This window comes from Cornus florida, unplaced genomic scaffold (assembly GCF_030987335.1).
Source record: "Cornus florida cultivar Cherokee Brave unplaced genomic scaffold, ASM3098733v1 CherokeeBrave_3.0.0_Hap2_Chr04, whole genome shotgun sequence".
NCBI lineage: Eukaryota > Viridiplantae > Streptophyta > Magnoliopsida > Cornales > Cornaceae > Cornus > Cornus florida.
The window spans coordinates 36,538,972-36,550,152 of record NW_026775574.1 but is presented as its reverse complement, the minus strand read 5'-3'; positions in this window follow the sequence as shown (position 1 = coordinate 36,550,152).

Genomic DNA, 11,181 nt, shown 5'->3' with positions numbered 1-11,181 from the left:
TTTTGAGTTAAACTTATTCGAGTTTCCTTTGTCGTCTCGAAGAGTGTTTTTATAAGTAAAGATTGAATCTTTGAATGAAAATACCTCAATCAGGGTACCTATTATGTCACCAGACCATTTTAATGTATAAAGATTAAATCATTGAAAGAAAATAAGAGTTTTGAGTTAAACTTATTCGAGTTCCCTTTGACGTCACGAAGAGTGTTTTAAAGTGTAAAGATTGAATCTTTGAATGAAATTACCTCAATCAAGGTACCTAAGGTCTAGTGACATAATAGTTACCTTGATTGAGTTAATTTCAACCAAAAATTCAATCTTTACTAATTAAAACACTCTTTGGGACGTTAACGGGAACGGGAATAAGTTTAACTCAAAACTCTCATTTTCTTACAAAATTTTATTTTTTATGCATTAAAATGGTCTAGTAACATAATTGGTACCTTGATTGAGCAATTTTCATTCAAAGATTCAATCTTTACTCTTTTAAACACTCTTCGGGACGTCAAAGGGAACTCGAATAAGTTTAACTGAAAACCCTCATTTTCTTTTAAAGATTTAATCTTTACTCATTAAAAAGGTCTACTGACATAATTGGTACCTTAATTGAGGTATTTTCATTCAAAGAGTCAATCTGTAGTCAGTAAAACACTCTTCGAGACTTCATAGGGAACTCGAATTGGTTTTACCCAAAAGTCTCATTTTCGTTCAAAGATTCAATCTTTATAGATTAAAATGGTCTAGTGACATAACTGGTACCTTGATTGAAGTAATTTCATTCAAAGATTCAATCTTTTGTTCCAAAAACACACTTCACGACTTTATAGGGAACTCGAATAAGTTAAACTCAAAGCTCTCATTTTCTTTCAAAGATTCAATCTTCATACATTGAAAAGGTCTAGAGACATAATTGGTATCTTGCTAGAAGTAATTTCATTCAAAGATTCAACCTTTACTCATTAAAACACTCTTCAGGACGTCAAAAGAAACTCAAATAAGTTTAACTCAAAACTCTAATTTTCTTTCAACGATTCAATCTTTATATTTTAAAAAGGTCTAGTGATATAATAGGTACCTTGTTTGAGAATTTTTCATTCAAAGATTCAAACTTTTCTCTTTAAAATATTCTTTGGGACGTCAAAGGGAATTCAAACAAGTTTAACTCAAAAATCTCTTTCCCTTTCAAAGATTAAATATTTGTACATTAAAAAGGTCTAGTGACATAATAGGTACCTTGATTGTAGTATTTTCATTCAAAGATTCAATCTTTAGTTATTAAAACACTCTTCGCGATTTCATAGGGAACTCGAATAAGTTAAACCTCTCATTTTCTTCCAAAAATTCAATATTTATACCTTAAAAAGGTCTAGTGATATAATAGGTACCTTGATTGAGGTATTTTCATTCAAAAATTCAGTCTTTAGTCATTAAAATACTCGTTACGACTTCATAGGGAAGTCAAATAAGTTTAACTCAAAACTCTCACTTTTTTTCAAAGATTCAATCTTTATACGTTAAAAAGGTCTAGTGACATAATAGCTACCTTGATTGAGATAATTTCTTCAATAATTCAATCTTTACTCATTAAAATACTCTTCGTGACCTCAAAGGGAACTCGAATAAGTTTAACTCAAAACTCTTATTTTCTTGCAAAGATTTAATCGTTATACATTAAAATGGTTTAGTGACATAATAGGTACCTTAATAGAATTGTTTTCAATCTAATATTTAATATTTACTCATTAAAACACTCTTTGGGACATCAAAGGGAACTCGAATTAGCTGAACTCAAAACTCTAATTTTCTTTCAAAGATTCAATCTTTATACATTAAGAAGCTTTAATGACATAATAGATACCTTGATTGAGGTATTTTCATTCAAAGATTCAATTTTTAGTCATTAAAACACTCTTCGCGACTTCAAAGGGAACTCAAATAGGTTAAACTTAAAACTCTCATTTTCTTTCAAAGATTCAACCTTTATACATAAAAAAAGGTCTTGTGACATAATAGGTACCGTGATTGAGGTAATTTCGCTCAAAGATTCAATCTTTACTCATTAATACACTCTTCATGACGTGAAAGGGAACTATTATAAGTTTAACTAAAAACTCCTATTTTCTTCCAAAGATTTAATCTTTATACATTAAAAAGGTCAAGTGATATAATAAGTACCTTGATTGAGGTATTTTCATTCAAGGATTCAATCGTTAGCCATTAAAGCACTCTGTGAGATTACATTGGGAACTCGAATAAGTTACACTCAAAACTCTCTTTTTCTTTCAAAGATTCATTCTTTATAGATTAAAAAGATCTTGTGACATAATAGGTACCGTGATTGAGGTAATTTCTTTCAGATATTCAATCTTTACTAATTAAAATACTTTTCGTGATGTTAAAGGGAACTCGAATAAGTTTAACTCAAAACTCTCATTTTCGTTCAAAGATTTAATCTTTATACATTAAAATGGTTTAGTGACATAATAGGTACCTTGAGTGAGGAATTTTCTTTCAAAGATTCAATCTTTACTCATTTAAACACTTTTCGGGACGTAAAAAGGAACTCGATTAAGTTTAACTCTAAACTCTTATTTTCTTTTGAAGATTCAGACTTTATTCATTAAAAAGGTCTACTAACAAAATTGGTACCTTAATTGAGATATTTTCATTCAAAGATTCAATTCGAGTAGCCTATGATGACAAGAAGAGTGTTTTTATGTGTAAAGATTGAATCTCTAAATAAAATTACCTCAATAAAGGTACATATATTGTCAGTAGACCTTTTTAATGTATAAAGATTTAATTTTTCAAAGAAAATAGAGTTTTGAGTTTAACATATTCGAGTTCCCTGTGAAGTGGCGAAGAGTATTTTAATGACTAAAGATTGAATCTTTGAATAAAAAGAACTCAATCAAGGTATTTATTATATCACTAGACCTTTTTAATAAATAAAGATTGAATCTTTGAAAGAAAATTAGAGTTTAGAGTTTAACTTATACGAGTTATCTTTAACGTCCCGAAGAGTATTTTAATGAGTAAAGATTGAATATTTGAATGAAAATACCTTAATCAAGGTACCAATTATGTCACTAGACCATTTTAACGTATAAAGAATAAATATATGAAAGAAAATGAGATTTCGAGTTTAACTTATTCGAGTTCCCATTGACGTCACGAAGAGTGTTTTAATAAGTAAAGATTGAATCTTTGAATAAAATTACCTCAATCAAGGTACCTATTATGTTACAAAACCTTTTTAACGTATAAAGATTGAATATTTGAAAGGAAATGAGAGTTTTGCGTTTAACTTATTCGAATTCCCTATAGAGTCACGAAGAGTGTTCTAATGACAAATGATTGAATCTTTGTATGAAAATACTTTAATCAAGGATCCTATAATGTCCCTAGACCTTTCTAATGTATAAAGATTGAGTCTTTGAAAGAAAATGAGAGTTTTGGGTTAGACTTGTTCGAGTTCCATTTGTCGTCTCGAAGAGTGTTTTTATAAGTAAAGATCGAATCTTTGAATGAAAATACCTCAATCAGGTACCTTTTATGTCTCCAGACCATTTTAATATATAAAGATTAAATCATTGAAAGAAAATGAGAGTTTTGAGTTAAACTTATTCGAGTTCCCTTTGACGTCATGGAGAGTGTTTTAATGTGTAAAAATTGAATCTTTGAATGAAATTACCTTAATCAAGGTACCTATTATGTCAATGGACCTTTTTAATGCATAAAGACTTAATCATTGATTTAAAATGAGAGTTTCGAGTTTAACTTATTCGAGTTCCCTATGAAGTCACAAAGAGTGTTTTAATGACCACAGATTGAATCTTTGAATGAAAATACCTCAATTAAGGTACCAATTTTGTCACTAGACCTTTTTAATGAATAAAGATTGAATCTTTAAAAGAAAATGAGAGTTTTGAGTTAAACTTATTCGAGTTTCCTTTTACGTCCCGAAGTGTGTTTAAATGAGTAAAGATTGAATGTTTGAATGAAAATTCCTCACTCAGGGTACCTATTATGTCACTAGACCATTTTAAAGTATAAAGATTAAATCTTTGAACGAAAATGAGAGTTTTGAGCTAAACGTATTCGAGTTCCCTTTAACATTACGAAGAGTGTTTTAATTAGTAAATATTGAATATCTGAAAGAAATTTCCTCAATCATGGTACCTATTATGTCACAAGACCTTTTTAATGTATAAAGAATGAATCTTTGAAAGAAAAAGAGAGTTTTGAGTGTAACTTATTCGAGTTCCCAATGTAATCTCGTAGTGCTTTAATGACTAAAGATTGAATCCTTGAATGAAAATACCTCAATTAAGGTACCTATTATGTTACTTAACCTTTTTAATGTATAAGGATTAAATATGTGAAAGAAAATGAGAGTTTTAAGTTAGACTTATAATAGTTCCCTTTGACGTCACGAAGAGTATATTAATGAGTAAAGATTGAATCTTTAATCGAAATTACCTCAATTACGGTACCTCTTATGTCACAAGACATTTTTAATGTATAAAGGTTAAATCTTTGAAAGAAAATGAGAGTTTTGAGTTTAACTTCTTCGAGTTCCCTTTGAAGTCGCGAAGAGTGTTTTAATGACTAAAAATTGAATATTTGAATGAAAACACCTCAATCAAGGTACCTATTATGTCATTTAAGCTTCTTAATTTATAAAGTTTGAATCTTTGAAAGAAAATGAGAGTTTTGATGTCCCAAAGAGTGTTTTAATGAGTAAAGATTGAATATTTGAATGAAAACAGCTCAATCAAGGTACCTATTATGTCACTAAAATATTTTAATGTATAAAGAATAAATCTTTGAAAGAAAATGAGAGTTTTGAGTTAAACTTATTCGAGTTCCCTTTGAGGTCACGAAGAGTGTTTTAATGAGTAAAGATTGAATCATTGAATAAAATTATCTCAATCACGGTAGCTATTATGTCACTAGACCTTTTTAATGTATAAAGATTGAATCTTTGAAAGAAAGTGAGAGTTTTGAGTTAAACTTGTTTGACTTCACTATGAAGTTGTGACGTGTGTTTTAATGACTAAAGATAGAATCTTTGAATGACAATACCTCAATTAAGGTACCTATTATATCACTAGACCTTTTTAAGGTATAAAGATTGAATTTTTGGAAGAAAATGAGATGTTTTAGTTTAACTTATTCGAGTTCCCTATGAAGTCGCGAAGTGTGTTTTAAGAACTAAAGATTGAATCTTTGAATGAAATTACCTCAATCAAGGTACCTATTATGTCAGTAAACCTTTTTAATATATAAATATATAATCTTTGAAAGAGAAAGAGATTTTTGAGTTAAACTTGTTTGAATTCCCTTTGACGTCCGAAAGATTATTTTAATGAGAAAAGATTGAATCTTTGAATGAAAAATTCTCAATCAAGGTACCTATTATGTCACTAGACCTTTTTAAAGTATAAAGATTGAATCTTTGAAAGAAAATTAGAGTTTTGAGTTAAACTTATTCGAGTTTCCTTTGACGTCCCGAAGAGTGTTTTAATGAGTAAAGGTTGAATCTTTGAATGAAATTACTACTAAATAGGTACCAATTATGTCTCTAGACCTTTTTAACGTATGAAGATTAAATCTTTGAAAGAAAGTGAGAGTTTTATGTTTAACTTATTCGAGTTCCTTATGAAGTCGTGAAGTATGTTTTTCGGACAAAAGATTGAATATTTGAATGAAATTACTTCAATCAAGGTACCAGTTATGTCACTAGACTATTTTAATCTATAAAGATTGAATCTTTGAACGAAAATGAGAGTTTTGTGTAAAACCTATTCGAGTTCCCTATGAAGTCGCGAAGAGTGTTTTAGTGATGACAGAATGAATCTTTGAATGATAATACATCAATTAAGGTACCAATTATGTCAGTAGATGTTTTTAATGAGTAAAGATTGAATCTTTAAAAGAAAATGAGGGTTTTTAGTTAAACTTATTCGAGTTTCCTTTGACATCCCGAAGAGTGTTTAAAAGAGTAAAGATTGAATGAAAATTGCTCAATCAAGGTAACAATTATGTTATCAGACCATTTTAATGCATAAAGATTAAATCTTTGAAAGAAAATGAGAGTTTTGAGTTAAACTTATTCTAGTTCCCATTAACGTTCTGAAGAGTGTTTTAATTAGTAAAAATTGAATCCTTGAATGAAATTAACTCAATCAAGGTAACTATTATGTCACTTGACCTTATTAATGTATAAAGTTTGAATCTTTGAAAGAAAACGAGAGTTTTGAGTTTAACTTAATCGAATTCCTTATGAATTGGCAAAGAGTGTTCTAATGACTAAAAATTGAATCTTTGATTGAAAATACCTTAATCAAGGTATTTATTGTGTCACTAGACCTTTTTAATGTATAAATATTAAATCTTACAAAAAAAATGAGAGTTTTGAGTTAAACATGTTCGAGTTCCCTTTGACGTCTCAAAGAGTGTTTTAATGAGTAAAATTGAATGTTTGAATGAAAAAACCTTAATGAAGGTACCTATTATATCACCAGACCATTTAAATGTATAAAGATTAAATCTTTAAAAGAAAATGAGAGTTTTCTGTTAAATTTATTCGAGTAGCCTTTGATGACATGAAGAGTGTTTTTATGTGTAAAGATTGAATCTTTGAATAAAATTACCTCAATCAAGGTACCAATTATGTCACCAGACCTTTTTAATGTATAAAGACTGAATTTTTCAAACAAAAATAAGAGTTTTGAGTTTAACTTATTTGAGTTCCCTATGAAGTCTCGAAGAGTGATTTAATGACTAAAAATTGAATATTTTAATGAAAATACCTCAACGAAGAACCAATCATGTCACTAGACCTTTTTAATGAATAAAGATTGAATCTTTGAAAGAAAATGAGAGTTTTGAGTTTAACATATTCGAGTTCCCTATGAAGTGGCGAACAGTGTTTTAATGACTAAAGATAAAATCTTTGAATGAAAATAACTCAATCAAGGTATTCATTATGTCACTAGACCTTTTTAATAAATAAAGATTGAATACTTGAAAGAAAATTAGAGTTTAGAGTTTAACTTATACGGTTCCCTTTGACGTCCCGAAGAGTATTTTAATGAGTAAAGATTAAATATTTGAATGAAAGTACCTTAATCAAGGTACCAATTATATCAATAGACCATTTTAATGTATAAAGAATAAATATATGAAAAAAAATGAGAGTTTTGAGTTAAACTTATTCGAGTTCCCTTTGACGTCACGAAGAGTGTTTTAATGAGTAAAGATTGAATTTTTAAATAAAATTACCTCAATCAAGGTACCTATTATGTGTTACTAAACCTTTTTAATGTATAAAGATTAAATCTTTGAAAGAAAATGGGAAATTTGAGTTTAACTTATTGGAGTTCCCTATAAAGTCGTGAAGAGTGTTTTAATGACTAAAGATTCAATCTTTGAATGAAAATAACACAATCAGGGTACCTATTCTATCTCTAGACTTTTTTAAGGTATAAAGATTGAATCTTTGAAAGAAAATGAGAGTTTTGAGTTTAACTTATTCGAGTTCCCTATGAAGTCGCGAAGAGTGTTCTAATCACAAATGATTGAATCTTTGAATGAAAATACCTTAATCAAGGTTCCTATAATGTCACTAGACCTTTCTAATGTATAAAGATTGGATCTTTGAAAGAAAATGAAAGTTTTGAGTTAAACTTATTCGAGTTTCCTTTGTCGTCTAGAAGAGTATTTTTATAAGTAAAGATTGAATCTTTGAATGAAAATATCTCAATCAGGGTACCTATTATGTCACCAGAACATTTTAATGTATAAGATTAAATCATTGAAAGAAATGAGAGTTTTCAGTTAAACTTATTCGAGTTCCTTTTGACGTCACGGAGAGTGTTTCAATGTGTAAAGATTGAATCTTTGAATGAAATTACCTCAATCAAGGTTCATATTGTGTCAATGGACCTTTTTAATGTATAAATATTTAATCTTTGATTTAAAATGAGAGTTTTGAGTTTAATTTATTCGAGTTCCCTATGATGTTACGAAGAGTATTTTAATGACCACAGATTGAATCTTTGAATGAAAATACCTCAATCAAGGTTCTAATTTTGTCACTAGACCTTTTTAATGAATAAAGATTGAATCTTTAAAAGAAAATAAAAGTTTTTAGTTAAAGATATTCGAGTTCCATTTTACGTCCCGTAGTGTGTTTAAATGAGTAAAGATTGAATCTTTGAATGTAAATTCCTCACTCAAGGTACCTATTATGTCACTAGACCATTTTAAAGTATAAAGATTAAATTTTTGAACGAAAATGAGAGTTTTGAGTTAAACTTATTCGAGTTCCCTTTAACATCACGAAGAGTGTTTTAATTAGTAAAGATTGAATATCTGAAAGAAATTACCTCAATCACGGTACCTATTATGTCACAAGATCTTTTTAATCTATAAAGAATGAATCTTTAAAAGAAAAAGAGAGTTTTGAGTGTAACTTATTCGAGTTCCCAATGTAATCTCGTAGAGTGCTTTAATGACTAAAGATTGAATCTTGAATGAAAATATCTCAATCAAGGTACCTATTATGTCACTTGACCTTTTAAATGTATGAAGATTAAATCTTTGGAAGAAAATAGGAGTTTTAAGTTAGACTTTTAATAGTTCCCTTTGACGCCACGAAGAGTGTATTAATGAGTAAAGATTGAATCTTTGAGCGAAATTACCTCAATCACGGTATCTATTATGTCACAAGACCTTTTAATGTATAAAGGTTTAATCTTTGAAAAAAAATGAGAGTTTTGAGTTTAACTTATTCGAGTTCCCTTTGAAGTCACGAAGAGTGTTTTAATGACTAAAAATTGAATCTTTGAATGAAAATATCTCAATCAAGGTACCTATTATGTCATTAGAGCTTCTTAATGTATAAAGATTGAATCCTTGAAAGAAAATGAGAGTTTTGAGTTAAACTAATTGAGTTGCCTTTGACGTCCCAAAGAGTGTTTTAATGAGTAAAGATTGAATATTTGAATGAAAATAGCTCAATCAAGGTACCTATTATGTCACTAAACCATTTTAATGTATAAAGATTAAATCCTTAAAAGAAAATGAAAGTTTTAAGTTAAACTAATTCGAGTTCCCTTTGACGTCCCAAAAAGATTTTTAATGCGTAAAGATTGAATATTTTAATGAAAATAGCTTATTCAAGGTACCTATTATGTTACTAAACCATTTTAATGTATAAAGATTAAATCTTTGAAAGAAAACGAGAGTTTTGAGTTAAACTTATTCGAATTCTCTTGGAGGTCACGAAGAGTGTTTTATTGAGGAAAGATTGAATCATTGAATAAAATTGTCTTAATAAAGGTAGCTATTATGTCACTAGATCTTTTTAATGTATAAAGATTGAATTTATGAAAGAAAATGAGAGTTTTGAGTTAAACTTATTTGACTTCCCTATAAAGTCGTGACGAATGTTTTAATGACTAAAGACTGAATCTTTGAATGAAAATACTTCAATCAAGGTACCTATTGTATTACTAGATCTTTTTAAGGTATAAAGATTGAATTTTTGGAAGAAAATGACAGGTTTGAGTTTAACTTATTCGAGTTTCCTATGAAGTCGCGAAGAGTGTTTTAACAACTATAGATTGAATTTTTGAATGAAAATATCTCAATCAATGTACCTATTATGTCACTAGACCTTTTTAACATATAAATATTTAATCTTTGAAAGAGAAAGAGATTTTTGAGTTAAACTTGTTAGAATTCCCTTTGACGTCCCAAAGAGTATTTTAATGAGAAAAGATTGAATCTTTGAATGAAAAATTCTCAATCAATGTACTTATTATGTCACTAGACCTTTTTAAAGTATAAAGATTGAATCTATGAAAGAAAATTAGAATTTTGAGTTAAAGTTATTCGAGTTCCCTTTGACGTCCCGAAGAGTGTTTCAATGTGTAAAGGTTGAATCTTTGACTGAAATTACTTCTAATAAGGTACCAATTATGTCTTTAAACCTTTTTAATGTATGAAGATTGAATTTTTGAAAGAAAATGAGAGTTTTGAGTTTAACTTATTCGAGTTCCCTATGAAGTCGTGAAGTGTGTTTTAGGGACAAAAGATTGAATCTTTGAATGAAATTACTTCAATCAAGGTACCAGTTATGTCACTAGATCATTTTTATCTACAAAGATTGAATATTTGAATGAAAATAATAATTTTGAGTAAAACCAATTCGAGTTCCCTATGAAGTCTCGAAGAGTGTTTTAGTGACTACAGATTGAATCTTTGAATGAAAATACCTCAATTAAGGTACCAATTATGTCACTAGACCTTTTTAATGAGTAAAGATTGAATCTTTAAAAGAAAATGAGGGTTTTCAGTTAAACTTATTCGAATTCCCTTTGACGTGCCAGAGAATGTTTAAAAGAGTAAAGATTGAATCTTTCAATGAAAATTCCTCAATCAAGTTACCAATTATGTCACTAGACCATTTTAATGTATAAAGATTAAATCTTTGGAAGAAAATGAGAGTATTGAGTTAAACTTATTCGAGTTCCTATTAATGTCCCGAAGAATGTTTTAATGGGTAACGATTGAATCTTTAAATGAACTTAACTCAATCAAGGGAACTAATATGTCTCTAGACCTTATTAATGTATAAAAATTGAATCTTTGAAAGAAAACGAGATTTTTGAGTTTAACTTAATCGAATTCCTTATAAAGTGGCGAAGAGTGTTTTAAAGACTAAATATTGAATCTTTGAATAAAAATATCTTAATCAAGGTATTTATTATATCACTAGACCTTTTGTTGTATAAAGATTAAATCTTACAAAGAAAATGAGAGTTTTGAGTTAAACGTGTTCGAGTTTCCTTTGACATCTCAAAGAGTGTTTTAATGAGTAAAAATTGAATGTTTGAATGAAAACACCTCAATGAAGGTACCTATTATGTCACTCGACCATTTAGATGTATAATAATTAAATCTTTGAAAGAAAATGAGAGTTTTCTGTTAAATTTATTCGAGTAGCCTTTGATGACATGAAGAGTGTTTTTATATGTAAAGATTGAATCTTTGAATATAATTACCTCAATCAAGGTACCTATTATGTCACTACACCATTTTAATGTATAAAGATTGAATTTTTCAAATAAAATAACTGTTTTGAGTTTAACTTATTTGAGTTCCCTATGA